This window comes from Oryctolagus cuniculus, chromosome 3, assembly GCF_051225735.1.
Source record: "Oryctolagus cuniculus isolate XC-2025 breed Fujian yellow rabbit chromosome 3, ASM5122573v1, whole genome shotgun sequence".
NCBI lineage: Eukaryota > Metazoa > Chordata > Mammalia > Lagomorpha > Leporidae > Oryctolagus > Oryctolagus cuniculus.
In genome coordinates, this window is record NC_142869.1 from 64,052,678 (window position 1) to 64,076,404 (window position 23,727).

Below are 23,727 nucleotides of genomic sequence, written 5' to 3' on the forward strand. Positions count from 1 at the left end.
AACAGCCACAGTTGGGCCAGGCCAAAGCCAGAAGCCAGGAACTTCATCAGTGTCTCCCCACTGGGTGGTGGCAGGGGCCCTAAGCACTTGGATCATCCTCTGCTGCCTTCCTAGGTTCATTAGAAGGAAGTTGTGTCTTGAAACAGCATCTGGGACTTGAAACAGCTCTCTAACATCACATGTGGTAGCCTAACTGGCTGTGCCATAACACCAGCAGAAAATTTTTATTTTATTTGAGAGGTAGAGATAGAGACAGACAGATAGAAAGGGGGTTTCCATCCGCTGTCTCACTCCTTCAAACACTGGCAATGACTGGGGCTGGGCCAAAGCAAGGAACCAAAAAGAACTCAGTTCAGGTCTGTTAAGTGGGTGGCAGGGACCCAAATATTCAGTCATCACCTTTTCTGCATTGCAGGAAGCTGGAGTCAGGAGCCAAGCCTGGAATTGAACCTAGGAACTCCAATGTGGGATGCAGGGATCTTAACCATAATTTAAAAGAAGAAATCACAAATGAACAGATTTGTTTCCAACTTGCTGATTATGGATGGGTCTTTTGTGAAAGTAAGTGTGTCCACATTTTTAGAAGAATTGGAACACTTGGGAGCAGGTGTTTGGTTTAGCAATTAAGAGGGTAGTTAGGATGCTCATGACCATATCTGAGTGCATTGATTCAGTCCTGGCTCTGCTACTAATTCCAGCTTCCTGCTAATGTGGACCCAGGGAAGCAGTAGGTGATGGCTCAAGTAGTTGGGTCCCTATCACCCATGTGGGAGACCTGGACTTAGTTTTCAGCTGCTGGCTTTGGCCTGGCCCAGCCCTGGCTGTTGCAGGCATTTGGGGAGTAACCCCGAGCATGGGGACTCCCTTTGTCTAGGTCTTTCTCTGCCTCTAAAAAAAAAAAAAAAAGGGTGTTGAGGGGGAACTGACTTTTGTAAGCAAGAGTTAAAATTAGTATAGAGTGGGGGCCGGAATCCATATGGGTGCCAGTTCAAGTCCCGGCTGCTCCACTTCCGATCCAGCTCTCTGCTATAACCTGGGAAAGCAGTAGAAGATGGCCCAAGTCCTTGAGCCCCTGCACCCACGTGGGAGACCCAGAAGAAGTTCCTGGCTCCTGGCTTCAGATAGGCACACCTCTGATTGTTGCGTCCAATTGGGGAGTGAACCAGTGGATGGAAGACCTCTCTCTCTCTCTGCCTCTCCTTCTCTCTCTGTGTAACTCTGACTTTCAAATAAATAAACAAATCTTTAAAAAAAATTGGTATAGAGCAGTATTGCCAGAACAGAATGAGTTACCATAGCTAAGGGCAAGAGCAACATTTTGTCCCTTCTCCTTTAGAAATAAACACCTTATGTAACTCAAGTGCTTAGTTAAAAAAGTAGAGGCATGGTGGTTATGAAAATTTTTTTCTTAATGGAGTAGTAGTTTTGTCCTGACTCAACAGCAGAGGGAAAATGGTAGCATTACACCTGTGTGTCTGCCATTATTTATTTATTTATTTTTTGACAGGCAGAGTTAGACAGTGAGAGAGAGAGAGGCAGAGAGAAAGGTCTTCCTTCCGTTGGTTCAGCCCCCAAGTGGCCGCTATGGCCAGCGCGTTGTGGCCAGCACGCTGCACCGATCTGAAGCCAGGAGCTAGGTGCTTCTCCTGGTCTCCCATGTGGGTGCAGGGCCCAAGGACTTGGGCCATCTCCACTGCACTCCCAGGCCATAGCAGAGAGTTGGCCTGGAAGAGGGGCAACCAGGACAGAATCCGTCGCCCTGACTGGGACTAGAACCCTGGGTGCCGGCGCCGCAGGTGGAGGATTAGCCTATTGAGCCGCGGTGCCGGCTAAATGGCAGTTAATATGTCCACATCCCATGTTGGAGTAGCTGGGCTTGTTTCCTTGCTCTGGCCCTGATTCCAGATTTCTGCTAATGCCAACCCAGCGAGGCAGTTGGTGAAGGCTGAAGTAGTTGGGTCCCCACCACCATGTGGGAGACCTGGGTTGAGTTTCCTGGGTTCCTGGCTTTGGCCCTGGTCCAGTCATGGCTGTTGTGGGCATTTGGGGGAATGAACCAGCAATGGGAGTTCTCCCTGTCCCTCTGCCTCTCAAAATGAAAAGGGTAATAATCTTGTAAACTCCTAAGTTTATTTGGCTTTAAATCAACCAGAAGGGGCAGCACTCTGATTCCATTTTCCTTAGAAGTTCCTCAAAGGGCTCTCAGAGCTACCTTATTTATCCCTGAGGCTCTGCTTTTTCCAGAGCTTGCTGCATTCCTAAGGTTCTATAAAGAAGGACCTGCTAGATTGTTAAGATATGCAACTTTGATTTCACTCTTTCAAGAAGATGCAAAAACCAAGGAATGAAAACCAAGGGAACAAAAGAGTTTTATTTTTACCTGAGTCTAGCCTCCCCCTCCCACCCCCCATCTGGAGGGGAATGGCCCATTTTTCTCCCCAAGAAGTCCAACCCTATGCACTGTAGACCTTCTCCTCTCAGAGAGTTTCTGTGCCGGCAATGTGGAGCAACTCACCCTTGCCCTGATAGAAATCTTTGGTTTGTAATTGGAAACATGTGCACCGGGCTGAATGGAGTTGCTGCTGCCAAGCTCCAAAGCATTCCAACTTTTATGGCAACTCAGTCTTTCACAGGAGTCCTTATTAATAGGTTTTGTTTAGGTGGCTTTTTCGTGATTGACCAGAGAGGACAGAGCTTGTGGTAAAGGCAGGAAAGACAGCAATGCAGCCCTGCAGAGAATAGGTTTTAATTTTGTGGTCTTTTTGCTTGTAAATGATATTTGATTCTGTGGCTTTTCCTTTAAACTGCTCCCCCAGCCGATGTTAGCAATGTCCCTTGACTTGTGGGGGAAACTCCCTTACAATGTAGCAATTACTGATTTATGCTCTAGTGATAAGAATGTATTTTATGGTGGCCATAATATTTGTTCAGTTTAACTACTATGTACTGTAAAGTACCATAAAAAACTTCTATGATCAAATGTTAGGAGAAAAAGGATCATAAGCTGCTCTTAATCCATGCACTCTTTTCCTGTGGTATCTGTGAGCATGGCATCATGAAGAGAGGCCACGCCATGGCTTTGAGGATTAATTTCTATGTCCTCCTGTGCATATTTTAAAGTCCCTGATATAGATCATTGAGTGTTTCTGCTGTGTTATGGCTATCAATTGGACTCCCTTTCAGGCTATCCCTTTGCAAAAATATTTAGAAATCTCTTAAATTCTCATGGGTCCATTTCAACTTTTCATCAATCTTTCCCCATACAATCTCTTTTGGAAGTTGTAAATTTGACTGTGTTTTGCTGTCAACATTGGAACCTGACTTAGGTTCATGTATGTTCTATGATCATAGCTAAAGAGAAGGAAAAACCAAAGAAGACCTTTTCTCCCATTTATTTTTAATTTGATCTATTATTATTAGAGGCCATGAACATCTTTCTTCAGTCAGTTCTTTCTTCCTGCTGGGACTGGGATGAAGAGATAATAAGTCAACAGGGCTGTTTCCCCAGTGCTGGATAACCATACAATTCCAGGGAATGGAATTCTTTGCTCTCTATCCTACCATTGCCAGTGTGTCTTGTGATTCTCCCTGCTGGGTGTCCTGTAGCAGTTATCTTTGGAGAATTGGTGCCCTCGGAGCAAAGTCCATGTACTCTGAGTATCTTACCTACTACTTCCATCCTTAGACTCATCCCCTCAGCTGCCCTGTCTCATCCTCCTCATGTGTCCTACCTGCTACTGTACACGTCAGTCATACAGCTTACTAGGATTCTCAGAAGGACTCACCATGTCGTGTTCTTCAAACCCAGTTTCCTCCAAGAAGACTTTCCTGCTGCCCCAGTGTGGCCCAACAGGAGCCAGGCCCGGAGAGAATATGCTGGACATTGTAATGGAAGTGCCTTAACAGCAGTCTACACTCTGACTCTGAGCCAATTAAATATGAAACAACACAGGAAATGACTTTTATGTTTCTTATATCTCCCAGTAGAATGAATAGAATCACATTTTTCTGTGTAGACTTTTCTTAAATCGGGGTGTAGTTCCCTTTTGAGCTAGGCCTGAGCTGAGGAAATCTCAGGATTGATGGAGAAGAATTGGAACAGTTTTACTGTATTTGGCTAAGTTGTTTGATGACTTTTTGTGCCTTTGCACCTGTACGGTGTGCTGACTTGTGGGTGGGTAATGGAGAGTCACAGCGTCACTGAGGCCTGGATAAAGGAAGAAGCACAGATACTGCTAAAGATGGGAAATGCTCAAAGGTGGGACTTCTTTCAGGGTAATAATTTAGGTTCAGTTTTTGATAATATGGAAGTATTGGTATTAAACATGAAATATTTTATAAATTTGATCCCTCCATAGATTTTAAATGCCATTTTAATTAAAATGCTAATTATTAATTATGTTTTAAAATGAGTCATCAGATCCCCAAATAACTCCGTTTGTAATCATTAGACCTAATAGCTATGAAGGGGCCATGGAAGGGAGCAGGGAGATAGGTTGAGGCAGGACAGCACTGTGGTTAAGCAGCCGGCTCTGGAGACCTGTGTATGGCCTTGGGTAAGTTACTTTGCTTCTCTGTGGCTCAATTTTTTCACACATAAAAAAGGAGAATAAAAAACCTACCTACCCTGCTAAGTTGTTAGGAGGAATAAATGTATTTGTTCATGTAAAGTGATTATATCAGTGCTTAACACTTAGCTAATATTTACTATTTCCTATAATATTTGGTCACTTATTTGTTTTTGCTTTTTCAAGATAGTGTTGACTGTCTTTGAGTCCCTCTGAAGAAATATTGACCTTTTCTATTTACCTGCCTTTTTTTCACAGACTCAGTCCCTTTAGTCATTGTATTCCAAGCACTTAGCCCTGTAGGAAACACCTGTAATTATTTCTCGAATGAATTGAAGAGAATGGTAGTAAACTGCTGTGTCTTTCTGCTCTCCCCTTCCTCATGGAGGAATGAAAAAGGAGCATGAATTCTGCCATGGTGTATGATTACTCTCTGGGGGGTGTCGAAGACGGCAATTAAGAATTCACAAAGATGATTAATCTTACACAGCCGTGCTAGTAAAATAACTTTGATAGGCTCATTGAACTGGAATTTCCCTAAAGGGTCATAGAAGCCATCTCCTGCTTTTGGGCAGGTGGTTCTAATATAATGTAGACATGTTAGCTGTGTACTATTTCTAATAAATCTCCAAAAGAAAGAATTCCTTATCTTCCCTGCTGCTAATATATAGTAATTTAGTGGCCTATATGTCTTAAATGAGAACTTCATTGGGCAGTTTAAGAAGCATTAAAGATTTAGGTGAGGTACAACAAAAATGAATGTCAGACTTTGGAATGAATTTTCGTTCAGGTGGCTGACTTTCCTGCTTTAGAGATTCTTTGACGAGAAAGCGGTGGGAGTATCAATCTCATGTAGCTTATTTGGAGTCCACTGATACTCCAATTGGTGTTTCTTCATCAGATATTTGTTGAATGCCTTCCATGTAGTAGGTACCATGTTCCAGGCTATGATGTGGCAGTGCATCTGGACAAATGCTTCCTTCCGTATTGGAGTTGTAGTCTACTATTAAAGCTAGACTTTGAGCAAGGGATTAAAAGTATACTGAATATTTTAAAGAATATTTTGGTCAAGGAATTCTTTCTGGGGGAGTGACTTTTTATTATTTATTTTATTTGAAAGGCAGAGTTACAGAGAGGCAGAGGGAGAGAGAGAGAGAGAGAGAGAGAGAGCGCGATGGAGATCTTTCATCTGTTGGATCACTTCTCAGATGGCCACAACAGCTGGAGTTGTGCTGATCTGAAGCCAGGAGCCAGGAGCGTCTTCTGGGTCTCCCATGGAGATTCAGGGGCCCAAGCACTTGGGCCATCTTCCACTGTTTTCCCAGGCCATAACAGAGAGGTGGAATGGAAGAGGAGCAGCTGGGACTCGAACTGGCGGCCATATGAGATGCTGGCACTGCATGCGGCGGCTTTACCTGCTACACCACAGCGCCAGCCCCAGGAGTGACTTTTAAAGAATGGAAAAAGGGAAATGCACTCAGATGAGGCTGGGTAAGTGGGCAGGGGATAAATCATGCCTGCTTATACAGGTCATGTGTAGTGGCACTGAACTTGGTCCACTTAGTTGAGCTGTACCATGTTCCCCTAAATTCTCTCTTGTGTGGTTCTGGGTGGGTGTAGGACATAACAGACATTTTGTGAGAGATATGTAAGGTTAGAAGCAAAGCGGCAGCCACAGTTTTCATGCTCTGAGCATTGGTGCAGGGCAGCCCGGGATGCTAAGATCCAATCGCTCATTTCATTGGCTTAGAATGGCACCTGGATCTGCTGTTCCTCCAGCTCCCACCAGATCTCCTTCAGGTTCTTCAAGCCTTGACACAAAAGCGTGTGCAGTTCCATGGCTAAGGTAGTGGTCAAAGATGGGGAGACACAGACGTGGGTTTCAGTTCTCACAATTTTCAGTTGTCTTCGTGGATCCTCGTTCATCTTCGTGAGTTTTAGTTTCACCTTGCTCTTGTCCACATCCAGCTTGCTTTCTGATCTTCAGTCTGTTGATCTATGATAATTCTGGACTAAGAATTAGAGGAGGCAATGACCAAAATAGACTGTTACATCAACCCTTACAATTGTATGGGATCTACTTTCTCTAATAAACCATTTTTTCTTTATCATGATGGTTCTTCCTGTCTGATGAAGCCCTGACTGATAATCTATGAAAATAATTTTGGTGTTTATCAGAGAACAATAGAAGCTCTTGAAAGGTTCTAAGCCTACGAGTGATGTGACCCTAATTTTTTCCCATCTGTCTGCTGTACGGAGAATGGCTTGGACAATGGTGGTTAGGACAACAGCAGATGTGACTTGTGAGCAAAAAACGTGATGCTAACCAATAACCATGTTTCTCTTTTGCTCCTGGCCCAGAGTTAGAGTTAGATTCTCCAGTCTTTTCACAGTTCGGTGAGACTTCATAATGGAATCCTGCACAAGAGAATGAGAGTGGATGTGATGTTGACCATTTCCATGCATGCCAGCCCTCCACATTCTCCCCTCTTCCCTCATCAGTTAGAAGGAAGCAGTTGTCTCTGTAGAGAACTTAAAAGTCCTAGAAGATGGCAAAACCATAGGGTTGAGATAAATAGCTCCCTGAACAACTGCTTGTAGTGGGAGTCTCCCTGACAACTTTCACTGAACTCTTGTTGAGTGGAGAAATAGATTTTATTTTGTTAAATTATCTAGATTTTGAGCTGCTTTGTTGAAGTAGCAAACTTTATTTAGCCTGAGTAACATAGAATGTGGGCAGTAGATAATAATGGAATAAGGTACTGGCGATGGAAGTGAAGGGAAATATTAGAAGGTAGAATCAATTGGTCTTGATTAGATTTTAAGGAATGGTGATAGGCAAAGTCAAGTTAATAAAAAGGTGAGAATAAATTCCAAGTTTCTAGTTTATAGAACAGAATGAATACTAGTGCAAATGACTATGGTAATGAACACTAGAGGAAAAGCAGATTTGAAAGGAAGGAGTAAGAATTCAGCTTTGGGGGCTGGCACTGTGGCGTAGGGGGTAAAGCCTCCACCTGCAGTGCTGAATCCCATATGGACACCAGTTTGAGTTCCGGCTGCTCCACTTCTGATCTAGCTCTCTGCTATGGCCCAGGAAAGCAGTAGAAGATAGCCAAAGTCCTTGGGCCCCTGCACCCACATGGGAGACTTGGAAGAAGCTCCTGGCTCCTGGCTTTGGATTGGCACAGCTCTGGCTCTTGTGGCCATCTGGGGAGTGAACCAGTGGATGGAAGACCTCTCTTTCTCTCTCTCTCACTCTCACTCACTCTCTATCTTTCTCTGCCTCTCCTTCTCTCTCTCAGTAATTCTGACTTTTAAATAAATAAATAAATAAATCTTAAAAAAATAATTTAGCTTTATACAAGGGTACTTCAGAAAGTTATTGTAAATAATTGAATTATAAGGGCCGGCGCCGCGGCTCACTAGGCTAATCCTCCGCCTAGCGGCGCCGGCACACCGGGTTCTAGTCCCGGTTGGGGCGCCGGATTCTGTCCCGGTTGCCCCTCTTCTAGGCCAGCTCTCTGCTGTGGCCCGGGAGTACAGTGGAGGATGGCCCAGGTGCTCGGGCCCTGCACCCCATGGGAGACCAGGAAAAGCACCTGGCTCCTGGCTCCTGCCATCGGATCAGCGCGGTGCGCCGGCCGCAGCGCGCCGGCCGCGGCTGCCATTGGAGGGTGAACCAACGGCAAAGAAGACCTTTCTCTGTCTCTCTCTCTCTCACTGTCCACTCTGCCTGTCAAAAAAAAATTGAATTATAAGATAAGTTTACTTTGATACAAATTTTTTTTTTAACTTTTATTTAATGAATATACGTTTCCAAAGTACGAATAATGGATTACTATGGCTTCCCCCCCATACCGTCCCTCCCACCCACAACCCTCCCCTTTCCCACTCCCTCTCCCCTTCCATTCACATCAAGATTCATTTTCGATTATCTTAATATACAGAAGATCAGCTTAGTATACATTAAGTAAGGATTTCAACAGTTTGCTCCCACACAGAAACATAAAGTGAAAAATAATAGATGATTTTTTTAATGATGATGAAATCAGATCAGACCTATTGTCATGTTTAATCCCAGTGAGAGTCAAGTTGGGAGTTGATAGTTTCTTTTCTTTTCTTTTCTTTTTTTTCTTTTTTTTTTTTTTTTACAGAGGATCAGTTTAGTATGCATTAAGTAAAGATTTCAACAGTTTGCACCCCCATAGAAACACAAAGTGAAATATATTATTTGAGTACTCGTTATAGCATTAAATCTCAATGCACAGCACATTAAGGACAGAGATCCTACATGAGGAGTAAGTGCTCAGTGACTCCTGTTGTTGACTTTACCAATTGACACTCCTGTCTATGGCATCAGTAATCTCCCTATGCTCCAGTCATGAGTTTCCAAGGCTATGGAAGCCCCTTGAGTTCTCCGACTCTTATCTTGTTTAGACAAGGTCATAGTCAAAGTGGAGGTTCTCTCCTCCCTTCAGAGAAAGGTACCTCCTTCTTTGAAGACCTGTTCTTTCCACTGAGATCTCACTCACAGAGATCTTTTGCCAGAGTGTCTTGGCTTTCCATGCCTGAAATACTCTCATGGGCTTTTCAGCCAGATCTGAATGCCTTTAGGGCTGATTCTGAGGCTAGAGTGCTATTTAGGGCATCTGCCATTCTATGAGTCTGCTGAGTATCTCACTTCCCATGTTGGATCACTCTCCCCTTTATTTATTCTATCGGTTAGTGTTAGCAGGTACTAGACTTGCTTATGTGCTCCCTTTGACTCTTAGTCCTTTCATTATGATCAATTGCGAACTGAAATTGATCACTTGGACTAGTGAGATGGCATTGGTACATGCCACCTTGATGGGATTAAATTGGAGTCCCCTGGTATGTTTCTAACTCTACCATTTGGGGCAAGTCAGCTTGAGCATGTCCCAAATTATATATCTCTTCCCTCTCTTATTCCTACTCTTATGTTTAACAGGGATCACATTTCAGTTAAATTTCAACACTTAAGAATAACTGTGTATTAATTACAGAATTAAACCAGTCATATTAAGTAGAACAGACAAAAAAACTACTAAGAGGGATAATGTATTAAGTTGTTCATTAACAGTCAGGGCTATGCTGATCAAGTCACCATTTCCCATAGTGTCCCTTTCACTTCAACAGGTTTCCTTTTTGGTGTTCAGTCAGTTGTCACCGATCAGGGAGAACATATGGTATTTGTCCCTTTGGGACTGGCTTATTTCACTCAGCATGATGTGTTCCAGATTCCTCCATTTTGTTGCAAATGACTGGATTTCGTTGTTTCTTACTGCGGTATAGTATTCTAAAGAGTACATATCCCATAATTTCTTTATCCAGTCTACCGTTGATGGGCATTTAGGTTGGTTCCAGGTCTTAGCTATTGTGAATTGAGCTGCAATAAACATTAGGCTGCAGACCGCTTTTTTGTTTGCCAATTTAAATTCCTTTGGGTAAATTCCAAGGAGTGGGATGGCTGGGTCGAACGGTAGGGTTATCTTCAGGTTTCTGAGGAATCTCCAGACTGACTTCCATAGTGGCTTGACCAGTTTGCATTCCCACCAACAGTGGGTTAGTGTCCCTTTTTCCCCACATCCTCGCCAGCATCTGTTGTTGGTAGATTTCTGAATGTGAGCCATTCTAACCGGGGTGAGGTGGAACCTCATTGTGGTTTTGATTTGCATTTCTCTGATTGCTAATGACCTTGAACATTTTTTCATGTGCCTGTTGGCCATTTGGATTTCCTCTTTTGAAAAATGTCTATTGAGGTCCTTGGCCCATCTCTTAATTGGGTTGTTGGTTTTGTTTTTGTGGAGTTTCTTGATCTCTTTGTAGATTCTGGTTATTAACCCTTTATCTGTTGCATAGTTTGCAAATATTTTTTCCCATTCTGACGGTTGTCTCTTCACTCTCCTGACTGTTTCTTTTGCAGTACAGAAACTTCTCAATTTGATGCAATCCCAATAGTTAATTTTGGGTTTGACTGCCTGTGCCTCCCGGGTCTTTTCCAGAAACTCTTTGCCTGTGCCAATATCTTGAAGGGTTTCTCCAGTGTTCTCTAGTAACTTGATGGTGTCAGGTCGTAGATTTAGGTCTTTAATCCATGTTGAGTGGATTTTTGTGTAAGGTGTAAGGTAGGGGTCTTGCTTCATGATTCTGCACGTGGAAATCCAATTTTCCCAGCACCATTTATTGAATAGACTGTCCTTGCTCCAGGAATTAGTTTTAGATCCTTGATCAAATATAAGTTGGCTGTAGATGTTTGGGTTGATTTCTGGTGTTTCAATTCTGTTCCATTGGTCTATCCATCTGTTTCTGTACCAGTACCATGCTGTTTTGATTACAACTGCCCTGTAGTATGTCCTGAAATCTGGTATTGTGATGCCTCCGGCTTTGTTTTTGTTGTACAAGATTGCTTTAGCTATTCGAGGTCTCTTGTGCCTCCATATAAATTTCAGCACCAATTTTTCCAGATCTGAGAAGAAGGTCTTCGGTATCTTGATTGGTATTGCATTGAATCTATAAATTGCTTTTGGGAGAATGGACATTTTGATGATATTGATTCTTCCAATCCATGAGCATGGAAGATTTTTCCATTTCTTGGTATCCTCTTCTATTTCTTTCTTTAAGGTTTTGTAATTTTCATCATAGAGATCTTTAACGTCCTTGGTTAAGTTTATTCCAAGGTATTTGATTGTTTTTGTAGCTATTGTGAATGGGATTGATCTTAGAAGTTCTTCCTCAGCCATGGCATTGTCTGTGTATACAAAGGCTGTTGATTTTTGTGCATTGATTTTATACCCTGCTACTTTGCCAAACTCTTCTATGAGTTCCAATAGTCTCTTGGTAGAGTTCTTTGGGTCCCCTAAATAAAGAATCATGTCATCTGCAAAGAGGGATAGTTTGAGTTCTTCCTTCCCAATTTGTATCCCTTTAATTTCTTTTTCTTGCCTAATAGCTCTGGCTAGAACCTCCAGAACTATATTGAATAGCAGTGGTGAGAGTGGACATCCCTGCCTGGTGCCAGATCTCAGTGGAAATGCTTCCAACTTTTCCCCATTCAATAGGATGTTGGCTGTGGGTTTTTCATAGATTGCTTTGATTGTATTGAGGAATGTTCCTTCCAAACCCAGTTTGCTTAGAGTTTTCATCATGAACGGGTGTTGTATTTTATCAAATGCTTTCTCGGCATCTATTGAGAGAATCATATGGTTTTTCTTCTGCAGTCTGTTAATGTGGTGTATCACATTGATTGTCTTGCGCACATTAAACCATCCCTGCATACCAGGGATAAATCCCACTTGGTCTGGGTGGATGATCTTTCTGATGTGTTGTTGCATTCTATTGGCGAGAATTTTATTGAGGATTTTTGCATCTATGTTCATCAGGGATATTGGTCTGTAATTCTCTTTCAGTGCTGCATCTTTTCCTGGCTTAGGAATTAAGGTGATGCTGGCTTCATAGAAAGAATTTGGGAGGATTCCCTCTTCTTCAATTGTTCTGAATAGTTTGAGAAGAATTGGAGTTAGTTCTTCTTTAAATGTCTGGTAGAATTCAGCAGTGAATCCATCTGGTCCTGGGCTTTTCTTTGTTGGGAGGGCCTTTATTACTGTTTCAATTTCTGTCTCAGTTATGGGTCTGTTTAGGTTTTCGATGTCTTCCTGGTTCAATTTAGGTAGGTTGCATGTGTCCAGGAATCTATCCATTTCTGATAGGTTTCCCTGTTTGCTGCCATACAAGTCCTTGTAGTAATTTCTGATGATTCTTTTTATTTCTGTGGTGTCTGTTGTTACATTTCCTTTTTCATCTCTGATTTTATTGATTTGGGTCTTTTCTCTTCTTTTTTTAGTTAGTTGGGCCAATGGGGTGTCAATTTTGTTTATTTTTTCAAAAAACCAGCTCCTCGTTTGGCTGATTTTTTGTAATGTTTTTCTTGATTCAATCCTGTTGATTTCTTCTCTGATTTTAATTATTTCTCTTCTCCTACTAGATTTGGGTCTGGTTTGCTGTAGGTTTTCTAGATCCTTGAGGTGAATAGAAAGCTCATCTATTTGGTGCCTTTCCAATTTCTTGATGTAGGCACCTATTGATATAAACTTTCCTCTTAACACTGCTTTTGCTGCGTCCCATAAGTTTTGGTATGTTGTGCTGTTATCCTCATTTACTTCCAGAAAGTTTTTGATTTCTCTTTTGATTTCTTCTATGACCCATTGTTCATTCAGGAGCATGTTGTTCAATCTCCATGTGTTTGCGTATGCTCTAGGGATTCCTGAGTTGTTCATTTCCAACTTCATTCCTTTATGGTCTGAGAAGCTGCATGGTATGATTCTAATTCTTTTGAATTTTCTGAGACTTGCTTTATGGCCTAGTATGTGGTCAATCCTAGAGAAGGTTCCATGTACTGCTGAGAAGAATGTATAATCTTTAGCTGTAGGATTGAAAGTTCTGTATATATCTGTTAGATCCATTTGGGCTATAGTGTCGTTTAAATCTACTGTATCCTTGTTGATCTTCTGTCCTATTGATCTGTCTATTTCTGAGAGTGGAGTATTGAAGTCCCCCAGTACTATTGTATTGGGGTCTAAGTCTCCCTTTAAGTCCGTTAACAAATCTTTTAGATAAACCGGTGCCCTGTAGTTAGGTGCATATACATTGATAATTGTTATATCTTCCTGTTGAATTGATCCCTTAATCATTATGTAGTGTCCCTCTTTGTCTCTCTTAACGGTTTTTGTGGTAAAGTTTATGGTGTCTGATATTAAGATGGCTATGCCTGCTCTTTTTTCATTTCTGTTGGCATGGTATATCTTTTTCCAGCCTTTCACTTTCAGTCTGTATGGATCTTTGTTGGAAAGATGTGTTTCTTGTAAGCAGCAAATGGATGGGTTTTGTTTTTTAACCCAATCAGCCAAACGGTGTCTTTTAACTGGACAGTTCAGGCCATTCACGTTCAATGTGACTAATGATAAGTGGTAACTTTGCCCTGCCATTTGCCAAAGATAAGTTCTAATATATGCTTTGAATTCCCTGTGATCTTTTGCTGTGAGCTTTCCTTCCTTGGTTTCCTTCCTTTACCTTCTTTCATATTGATGACCGTGTTTCTTTGTTTCTGTGTGTAACACATCTTTAAGCACCTTTTGCAGGGCTGGACGAGTGGCAACAAATTCTTTCAATTTCTGTTTGTTATGAAAAGTCTTTATTTCACCTTCATTCACAAATGATAGCTTTGCAGGATATAATATTCTGGGCTGGCAGTTGTTCTCTCTTAGTACCTGGGCTATATCTCGCCATTCCCTCCTAGCTTGTAGAGTTTCTGATGAGAAGTCAGCTGTGAGTCTGATTGGAGATCCTCTGAGAGTAATCTGACGTTTCTCTCTTGCACATTTTAGGATCTTTTCTTTATGTTTCACTGTGGAGAGTTTAATTACAACGTGCCGTGGTGAGGGTCTCTTTTGGTCGTGTTTATTAGGGGTTCTGTGAGCTTCCTGTACTAGGATTTCTCTGTCCTTCTCCAAACCTGGGGAAATTTTCTGCTAATATCTCACTAAAAAGGCCTTCTAATCCTTTCTCCCTCTCCATGCCTTCAGGAACTCCTAGAACCCGAATGTTGGGTTTTTTAATAGTATCCTGAAGATTCCTGACAATATGTTTTAGATTTCTAATTTCCTCGTCTTTTCTTTGGTCTGACTGTATCCTTTCCTGTTCTCTGTCTTCTAAGTCCGATATTCTCTCTTCTGCTTCTCCCATTCTGTTTGTAAGGCTCTCTATTGTGTTTTTCATTTGATCTATTGAATTCTTCACTTCAGTCACTATCCCAGTTTCCTGTTGTACTAGTTGTTTCGTTTCATTTTGATTCCTCCTTAATATTTCATTTTCACGAGAGAGATTTTCTATCTTGTCCATTAAGGATTTCTGTAGTTCAAGAATTTGTTTTTGAGAACTTCTTAATGTTCTTATCAATTTTTTGAGATCTGCTTCTTGCATTTCTTCTATGTCATCATCCTCATAATCTTGAATTGGGGTGTCTTTTTCATTTGAGGGCTTCATGGTGACTTCCTTGTTTTTATTACCTTGGTTTTTGCGTTTGTTATTTGTCATATTGGAGATATTTGGTTTCTTCACTGTGGTGCTTTTTCTTGTTATACTATGACTCTAGATTAAGTGGACTATCTGTTTTTGATGGAGCCTTAGGGCTTGAGATGGGTGTGGCCTGAGAGCTCTGTTTGGTGTGCCAAAGGTGACACTCCCAGGTTAGGAGTGGTAAACCTCTCTCTCTCTCTCTCTCTCTCTTTTTGATTCAAAAGGGAAGTTATTCTGCACAGCTGAACAAAGTTGGAGGTAGTTAGCAGGCAAGTGATATACCCACAGGAGCCAGAGATCAGAAGCTCTTTCCCAAGGACCACACAGGGAATCTGTTCGGCCCTTAGAGTGGGCTGAAATTCTCCTTCAGTCTCCCACTGGGTTGCCAAAGTTACGGAATTGTAGCGTCTCTGGAGAGTGCTCACGTGAATTCCGTGAGTTCTCTCCCCCACCGTCTCTTTTTTCACAGTCTCAGTTCAGTAGCACCATAAATTTACTAAGTCCTAATCTCCTGTTAATTCGCCCCACCCAGAGTCAGGTTTTACTGCTAGGCTCAGGGCCGGTGCAGACCTGAGGTCGCTCTGCTTATGACGTATGTCCAAGATGGCGCCTGCTCTTAGTCTTGCTCGCCCTTGAGAGGTGAGCGGAGAGAGAGAAACCCGTGTCCGTACCAGTCACCTTTTTTTTTTTTTTTTTTTCCCCTCTCTCTCTCTTCCAGTTAGCTTGGTGAAGTCCCCCCCGCCCCGGGGGTCGTTCCCTCTAGTCTCCTCTCTCCGCTTGCCTGCCGGTGTCTCGGGTTATTGAGGTTCGGCTCACCTCGCGTTCCAGCGCTGGTGTGTTGAGTCTGCCACTGATGTCCCGAACTGTGGGCTCCCACGCTCTCCACGCAGGTCTGCTCCCCTTCCAGCGCCGATGTGTGGACTCGGAGCCCTGGACGTCCCAAGTCTCCCTGCTGTTGCACTCCCCTTCGAGCACTTGCGCGCAGACCCTGCAGCTTGCGCAGCTCAGTCCCGCGGCTCGGCTTCCGCGACTCAGTCCCGCCACTTTGATACAAATTTTTAAAAAATATTTACTTACTTATTTGAAATGCAGAGTTACAGATAGAGAGACAGACATAGAAATAGATATCTTTCATCTGCTGGTTTACTCTCCAAATGGCCGCAGTGGCTGGAGCTGGGCTGATCTGAAGCCAGGAGCCAAGATCTTCCTTCAGGTCTCCCATGGGGGTGCAAGAGCAAATGGACCTGGTGATCCTCCGCTGCTTTCCCAGGAGCACCAGCAGGGAGCTGGATTGGAAGTGGAGCAGCCAAGAATTGAACCGTTACCCATATAGATGCTGGTGTCAACAGGTGGAGGCTTAACCTACTATGCACAGCACCGGCACTGGTGCAAAAAGTTTTGAAATCCATGAGCAACATGCATCTCCATGAATATTTGAAATCTCTAGTATGCATAACTTTCAATTTTCAAAAAAGATTTTATTTATTTATTTATTTGAAGTTCAGAGTTACGGGAGGTAGAGGGGAAGAGGTCTTCCATCTGCCGATTCACTTACCAATCGACCAGGGCTGGGCCAGGCTGAAGTCAGGAGCCAGGAGTTTCTTTTTTTTTTTTTTTTTTTTTGGACAGGCAGAGTGGACAGTGAGAGAGACAGAGAGAGAAAGGTCTTCCTTTTGCCGTTGGATCACCCTCCAATGGCCGCCGCTGCAGCCGGCGCACCGCGCTGATCCGATGGCAGGAGCCAGGATCCAGGTGCTTTTTTTCCTGGTCTCCCATGGGGTGCAGGGCCCAAGCACCTGGGCCATCCTCCACTGCACTCCCTGGCCATAGCAGAGAGCTGGCCTGGAAGAGGGGCAACCGGGACAGAATCCGGCACCCCAACCGGGACTAGAACCCGGTGTGCCAGCGCCGCAAGGTGAGGAGCCAGGAGTTTCATTCAGATCTCCCTTGTGGGTGCAGGGGCCCGAACACTTAGGCAATCCTCTGCTGCTTTTCCAGGTCATTAGCAGGGAGCTAGATTGGAAATGGGGCAGCTGGAACACGAACCGGTGCCCATATGGCATCATAATGCTGGCCCCATAAATTTCAAATTTTTTGCATCAAAATAAATTTATCTTTTAATTCTACTTTTTGTGAACTTTTTCAAGTACTCTCATATGTGGGGATTCAGATGGCCCTGAAACCTCCAAGTGGAGATGTTTTGTTTCTTTTACTTCACTTCTTCAGGGAACTTGACATTGGTTCTGTTCAGAATTTGTAACATGTCATCATCCATATGAAGTTCTGTGTTGTTGTTTTTCCTTCTCCTTCTTTTTTAAAAAAAGAGTTATTTTTCCTGAGAGAGAGAGAGAGAGAGAGAGAGAAAGGAGAGAGAAAGATGTCTTAGATTCCTTTTTTACTCATCAAATGACCATAACAGCCAAGTTGAAACCAGGAACCAGGAATTTCCATCCAGGTGTCTGGGTCTCCAGCATTGGTGGCAAGGCCTCAAGTACTTGAGCCATCATCATCTGTTGCCTCCCAGGATGCTGGATTGGAATCAGAGTAGCTGGAACCCGAATGGTACTCTGATACTGAAACTCCTTTGATATTGAAACCTCATACAGTCTCTTCTCTGTCAACTTTTAGTTTCTAGTTATGGGAGGGGGGCCCCTGCAAAGGAGAAAAAAGCAATGTGTTCAGATTGACCTTGCTCTGCTGTCTTCCCATCCTTGTCCGTTCCTGGTCCTTGTACTTGAAGATAAAAGGCAGTGTAGGCCGGCGCCGCAGCTCAATAAGCTAATCCTCCACCTGCGGCGCCGGCACCCCGGGTTCTAGTCCCGGTCGGGGCGCCAGATTCTGTCCCGGTTGCCCCTCTTCCAGGCCAACTCTCTGCTGTGGCCTGGGAGTGCAGTGGAGGATGGCCCAAGTGCTTGGGCCCTGCACCCGAATGGGAGACTGGGAGAAGCACCTGGCTCCTGGTCTTCGGATCAGCACGATGCGCCGGCAGCAGTGCGCCGGCCGCGGCGGCTTTGGAGGGTGAACCAACGGCAAAGGAAGACCTTTCTCTCTGTCTCTCTCTCTCACTGTCCACTCTGCCTGTCAAAAAATTTAAAAAAAAAAGGCAATGTAAGATGAGTACCCTCAGAGATATCTTTGTTTGGGTTGTCACGGATTGTAATTGCTGAGGGATATTTAGACTAGCTTGAGAGAAACAGTGATTATTAACTTCAATAGACTAATCTTTTGTGTCTTAGCGGTTATTGATAATGAAAGTGTGCAATGGTGATTTTCTATTTCTCTGGCTTTGGATGCTGACCTGTGGAAGCAGTGTTAATAATACCCATGACCAAAAAGATTATTTATTTGAAAGTCAAAGAGAGAGAGAGAGAGAGAGAAAGAGAGAGAGAGAGAGAAGGAGAGGAGAGGAGAGGGAGAGGAGAGAGTTATATCAAGAGACCTTCCATCCTTTGGTTCACTCCCCACATGTCTGCACCAGCTGGGCTGGGCCAAACTAAAGCCAGAAAAGAGGTATTGATTGATTTCGGCTTTTGTAAGTTATATACCGTGTTTGTGTGCAAACTACTAACCCAGATGTGGAAGATCTGACACATTTGATAATCTCTAGATCCATAATCCTCATTTACTCTGCTTGTCTCCCTTTATTTTTTTGTAAGATTTATTTTATTTATTAGTGAGAGAGAGTTACAGAGGCAGAGGGAAGGAGAGAGAGAGAAAGAGAGAGAGAGAGAGGTCTTCCATCCAATGGTTAACTCCCCAAATGGCCACAACAGCCAGAGCCGTGCTGATCTGAAGGTAGGAGCCAGGAACTTCCTCTGGATCTTCCACGCAGGTACAGGGGCCCAAAGAATTGAGGCATCTTCTTCTGCTTTCCCAGGCCATCAGCAGAGATCTGGATTGGAAGTGGAGCAGCTGGGATTCAAACCAGCACCCATATGAGATGCTGGCATTGCAGGTGGCGGCTTTGCTCACTACGGCACAGTGCTGGTCCCTGCCTCCTTTTCTATTCTCTGGATAGCAGTTCAGGGTGGTTTAAGCCTACTCATTCATTTACCTGAGAGTGTATTTGTGTTATATGCCAGGTAGTGGACAGAGGATTCGGAGTGCAAAACCCACCACTCTAGAGTTCCTATGTAAAAGATTTTTATATTTTAGTGAATTTATAGACAAATTGTTAGGCAGTTTTTATGCAGAGTGGCAGGTGCTCTGGGGGCGTGCATAGAGTAGAGCTGCACCAGGCTCTACTGTGAGGAGGACTGAGAAAAAGTGATCAGGGGAAGGGATTGGGAGCAAGAGGAAGAGAGAAAGCATGTTTGCTAAGAAGAAGCATGTGTGAAGGAGAGAGTTTTGTGCACTTTTCAGGTGATCTCTGTGTGGCTCTCTCCATCACATGTTGGGGTAGGAGGATTCTCAGAGGCTCCACACCATTTCCGCTGGACTCTTCCAGGGGAGCTAGGAAATAGGGTAAGCCTTCGATTTGTTTATCCTTGGGGTTTGTTTAGGATGTGGTTTCTTTAATATTTTGAACCTGTCAAAGCATGTTGTACATTCAGTGTCACACTTTACCCCATGAGTATGCTTAACTACTATATGTTAATTACATACTTTAAATATACATAATAGGCCTGCGCCGCGGCTCACTAGGCTAATCCTCTGCCTTGCGGCGCTGGCACACCGGGTTCTAGTCCTGGTCGGGGCGCCGGATTCTGTCCCGGTTGCCCCTCTTCCAGGCCAGCTTTCTGCTGTGGCCAGGGAATGCAGTGGAGGATGGCCCAAGTCCTTGGGCCCTGCACCCCATGGGAGACCAGGATAAGTACCTGGCTCCTGCCATCGGATCAGCGCGGTGCGCCGGCCACAGCACGCCGGCCGCGGCGGCCATTGGAAGGTGAACCAACGGCAAAGGAAGACCTTTCTCTCTGTCTCTCTCTCTCTCACTGTCCACTCTGCCTGTCAAAAAAATATACATAATAAAGGTACATTTTTTAAAAATTTGAATTGAAACTCAATTGGGTATGGCTGTATATGGGTTTGTGTGTTTACCCATCTTCCTACTTCTGTTTCAATATTTTCTTTCCTGATGTCCTAAGACCACAGAAAACAGCTCTGATGAATTAGATGGGTGAAGATGTTGAACTCAAATGTACGTAATTTCATTCTTCTGCAAGGATAAGGGTGGGACTAACAGAGACAATGATGAAAAACACAAAGGGAAATGGATCCACATTTAGGCAAAACATACAGGAGCAAATATGCTGGAAAATGACAGCTCAAAAACCACCGTTCCAGAGGTATGGATGCAGTTGTGATTGGTGAGAACATGGTAGAGATTTGTGTGTCTATGTAGGAAAAGGGAAGCAACCTGGAATGGACAATGCATGAAACCTGCTCGTTGTTCCAAGAAGTCTCAGGTGATTCAGGTGCAGAGATCCATGGAGCCCAATTTTAAGAAACAGTGGTCTGAAAAAAAAAATCAGCTTAAAATGAGAGGTTTAATTTTTTTTTTCCCCCTGCAGCTCCATGGAATTGTTTTCCATCCATTTTTGGCTTCTCCTGAAGACGTTGTCACATGATGACTTAGGGAGAGCACATTTGCAAATCACATTCACGGTGGTAAGAGATAATGAAGTTGAAGTGTCAGCGGTTTGCAAGAGGAGGCTTTTCCCCCCAGCTCTGTTATTACCTTATTCAATTTGCACTTTATTTTGAAGCACATGTATAGAAATAAGCAAATTATTAATTCAAGCTTGTCTTCAATTTTGTGCTTGGCCTGCAAACCTCTAACATCTCTCCCAGTTCCCCAGGCAGACTGCTGTAGGCTTGGTGATAGGCTGAGGCAGGCATATTCATTACTCAGTGCGAGCTGCAAGCAATTTGATAGCGCATGTGAGCATGTGGCAGAGCTGTCGCGCAGGGGGATGTGGTCTCGACTGCTCCCATTCTCACGTTGAGCATTCACATTAGCTGTGCTCGTGTGTTTCAAGGATAAGGAGAAGTCCATTGAGAATCCTGGTTGCAACCAGGTGTTTTTGTCACTGTGACACATCCTATTTCTCAGTGCAGAGAGCGCTTCTTGAGCCAGGCCATATGCTCGGCATCACTGGGGGCTTTGTGTGTTCCGTCTGGAGCCTTGGGAATAATGAGATCTTGAGAAGTGAAGGGCAGAATCCCTAGAAAGCAGCCCTCCTCCGTGGAGGTGGGGCACATGTTTCTAGATGGCGTCTGCATCATTTGGGAGCACCTCCATTACACTGTGGAAAGAGCCCTGTGGTTAGAGAAATTTGCTGCACATTCTTCTTCACATATGTAAGCATGTCTTTTTCTCTGCTTTTGTGCTTGTTCATTGTTTATCCAGCCTTTAGGGTCATGGAATTCTGAATTGGGAAGGTCATTAGAATTCATTTGTTTGGATGGCCCCATTTTTACCTACTGCATACTAGAATCTGTTTTGCATTACTATAATGAAATGCCTGAGTCTGGGTAACTTTCCAACGCAAAGAGGGTCATTTAGCTCACAGTTCTACAGGTTCAAGGGCCACATCTGGTGATGGTTTTCTTGTTGGCAGGGTCCTGAAATGGTTCAGGGCATCACATGGCAAGAGATGGGGAATGAGTGTGTGTCTCTGTTCTGGTCTCTCTCTCTCTTCTTCTTCTTCTTTTTTTTTTTTTTATTTGACAGGTAGAGTTATAGACAGTGAGAGAGAGACAGAGAGAAAGGTCTTCCTTCCATTGGTTCACTCCCCTAATGGCTGCTACAGTGGCGCTGCGCCAATCCGAAGCCAGGAGCCGGGTGCTTCTTCCTGGTCTCCCATGCGGGTGCAGGGACCCAAGCCCTTGGGCCATCCTCTGCTGTCCTCCTGGGCCACAGCAGAGAGCTGGACTGGAAGGGGAGCAACCAGGACTAGTACCCAGCGCTCCAACCGGGACTAGAACCCCGGGCTGCTGGTGCCGCAGGTAAAGGATTAGCCAAGTGAGCCACGGCGCTGGCCCCCTCCCTCTCTTCTAACACAGCCACTGGTGTTGGATCCTGGAGTTCTATCCTGATGACCTTGCCTAGTTCTCCTCACCTCCCAAAAGCTCCACCTGTAAACTCTGCAGTCGGATGAAGTTTCCATCACTTAATACCGCAACGCATGTTCCCTTGGGGGATCAAAATTCAACTTATCCAAACCACAGCACCTGTGTAGAAACTCAGGCTTGGGGAGGTGAGGTAATTTGACCAGGGATGTACAATTAATGACAAGTAGCCTAGGCATCAGATCCCTGGTATCTGGAGTCCTCAACTGAGTGCTTTTTTGATGAAGACAGCAAATACCTAGGACCTGGAACAAAGGGATAGCTCAGTTGATGTGTATGAGATGATAGTTTTCGATAAACTGTAATATTTTTTTGTAAATATTCAGCCCAAGACATTTTCAACACCCTTTCTATAGTGTTAGCAAAACTTTGCATGAGAAATGCCTTCCTAGGTGTTGGAGAAAGCGTGTTTCAGATCTGCATTTTTGTACTCCTGGAGGCTGAAGTGCTCTCACCCCACCAACCTGCACGTTCCTGGTGCTTTGTGGAGGGGTGGCTGATGTGTGAACTGACTCACATCAGTGGTCACTTTGGGATGTGACACTTTGGTTTGTGTGTTTGAAATACACACCAAAGTAACTGATGTTGAGCTATGAGACAGAACTGAGAAAGTCTGGACTGCCCTCACCCACCATTCTAAATGGTTTTCTTAAGCAGCAGCGACTCATTGTCTGGGCTGCTACTGCTCTGGCTCATTTTGCTCACTGCTGGCTAAAGTGCTTGGTTAATTGGCAGACAAGGACAGGGAGGGCACAGAGCATGTCTAAGGCATGCAGGAGATAATGGTGGTTTAGTTGAATTGCTGGGGCAAATTAGCACAATGCCCGATTAGGGTAAATAGTAACATTTGGAATAGAAAGGCTTAAAAATCAACTTTGCTTGGCGCAGTGTTAAGGATTCTCTGAACTTCCATTCTGTATTTGCACTGGGCCTCAGTTTTTATACCCACACACTCCCTTACACACACAGTTGTGTTTGTAGTCATATACTAAATGTGACTATAAGGCAGTGGTTTCCCCAGTGTGGGCTGGGGAGCCTAGGGATCCCCAAGACCCTTTTAGGGCATGTGTAAGCTTGGAAATGTTTCCATAATAACATGAAGACATCATCTGTCTTTCTAACTCCCATTGTGTCATGGTGTGCAGTGGAGTTGTCCAGTTTATATGACATGTGATACAAACAGATTTTGCAAGGAGCAGGTGTGAGAATCTGGCTGGTTTCTGTTAAGCCACACATTTAAAGAATTTGCAAAGATGCAAAACAGTGACATTCGCTGGACAAGTTTTGATTGGTTTTAGAAAATGTAGTAATTTGATGAAACTACATATTATATATAATAATAAATAGTGGGCTTATTATAATTTTAAAATGAATCAAGACATTTTACACATTTCTCAGTTTTAATTTCTCATGTGGTAAGCATGAATAGTTATACTTCACATAAATGATAGTATTTGGGTTCTCCATTTTTTTTTGACACTGACGTGTATTTATTCATAACTGACACATACATACATCCACATGGGGTCCAGTGCGGTACTCCAGTGCATGTACACAACATGTAAGGATCAGGTTCATTAGCATACCCGTCACCTCAAATGCTGATCACTCGTGTTGGGAACATGCAGAATCCCATTAGCTACTCTGAGACATACAATTACTGTTCAGTGAGTCACCCACCAAGTTACCCCTCCCACCCAGCTATACCCAGGCACCCATGGCCCATGCTCCTCCTCCCAGCCTCTGGTGATCCCTGTTCTTCTGAGATCAGCTTTCTAAGCTTTCACACTGAAGTGAGAATATGCAGTAGTTTTCTTTCTGTGCTGACACAATGTCCTCCTGCCTCATTTCTGCTGCTGCAAACGACAAGACTACATCCTTTTTTATGGCTGAGTACTATTCCACTGCATAGAGGTAACCACATGATTTTTATCCACTCATCCACCAACGGAGCACCCAGGTCGACTCCACACCCTGTGTGAGCAGTGCA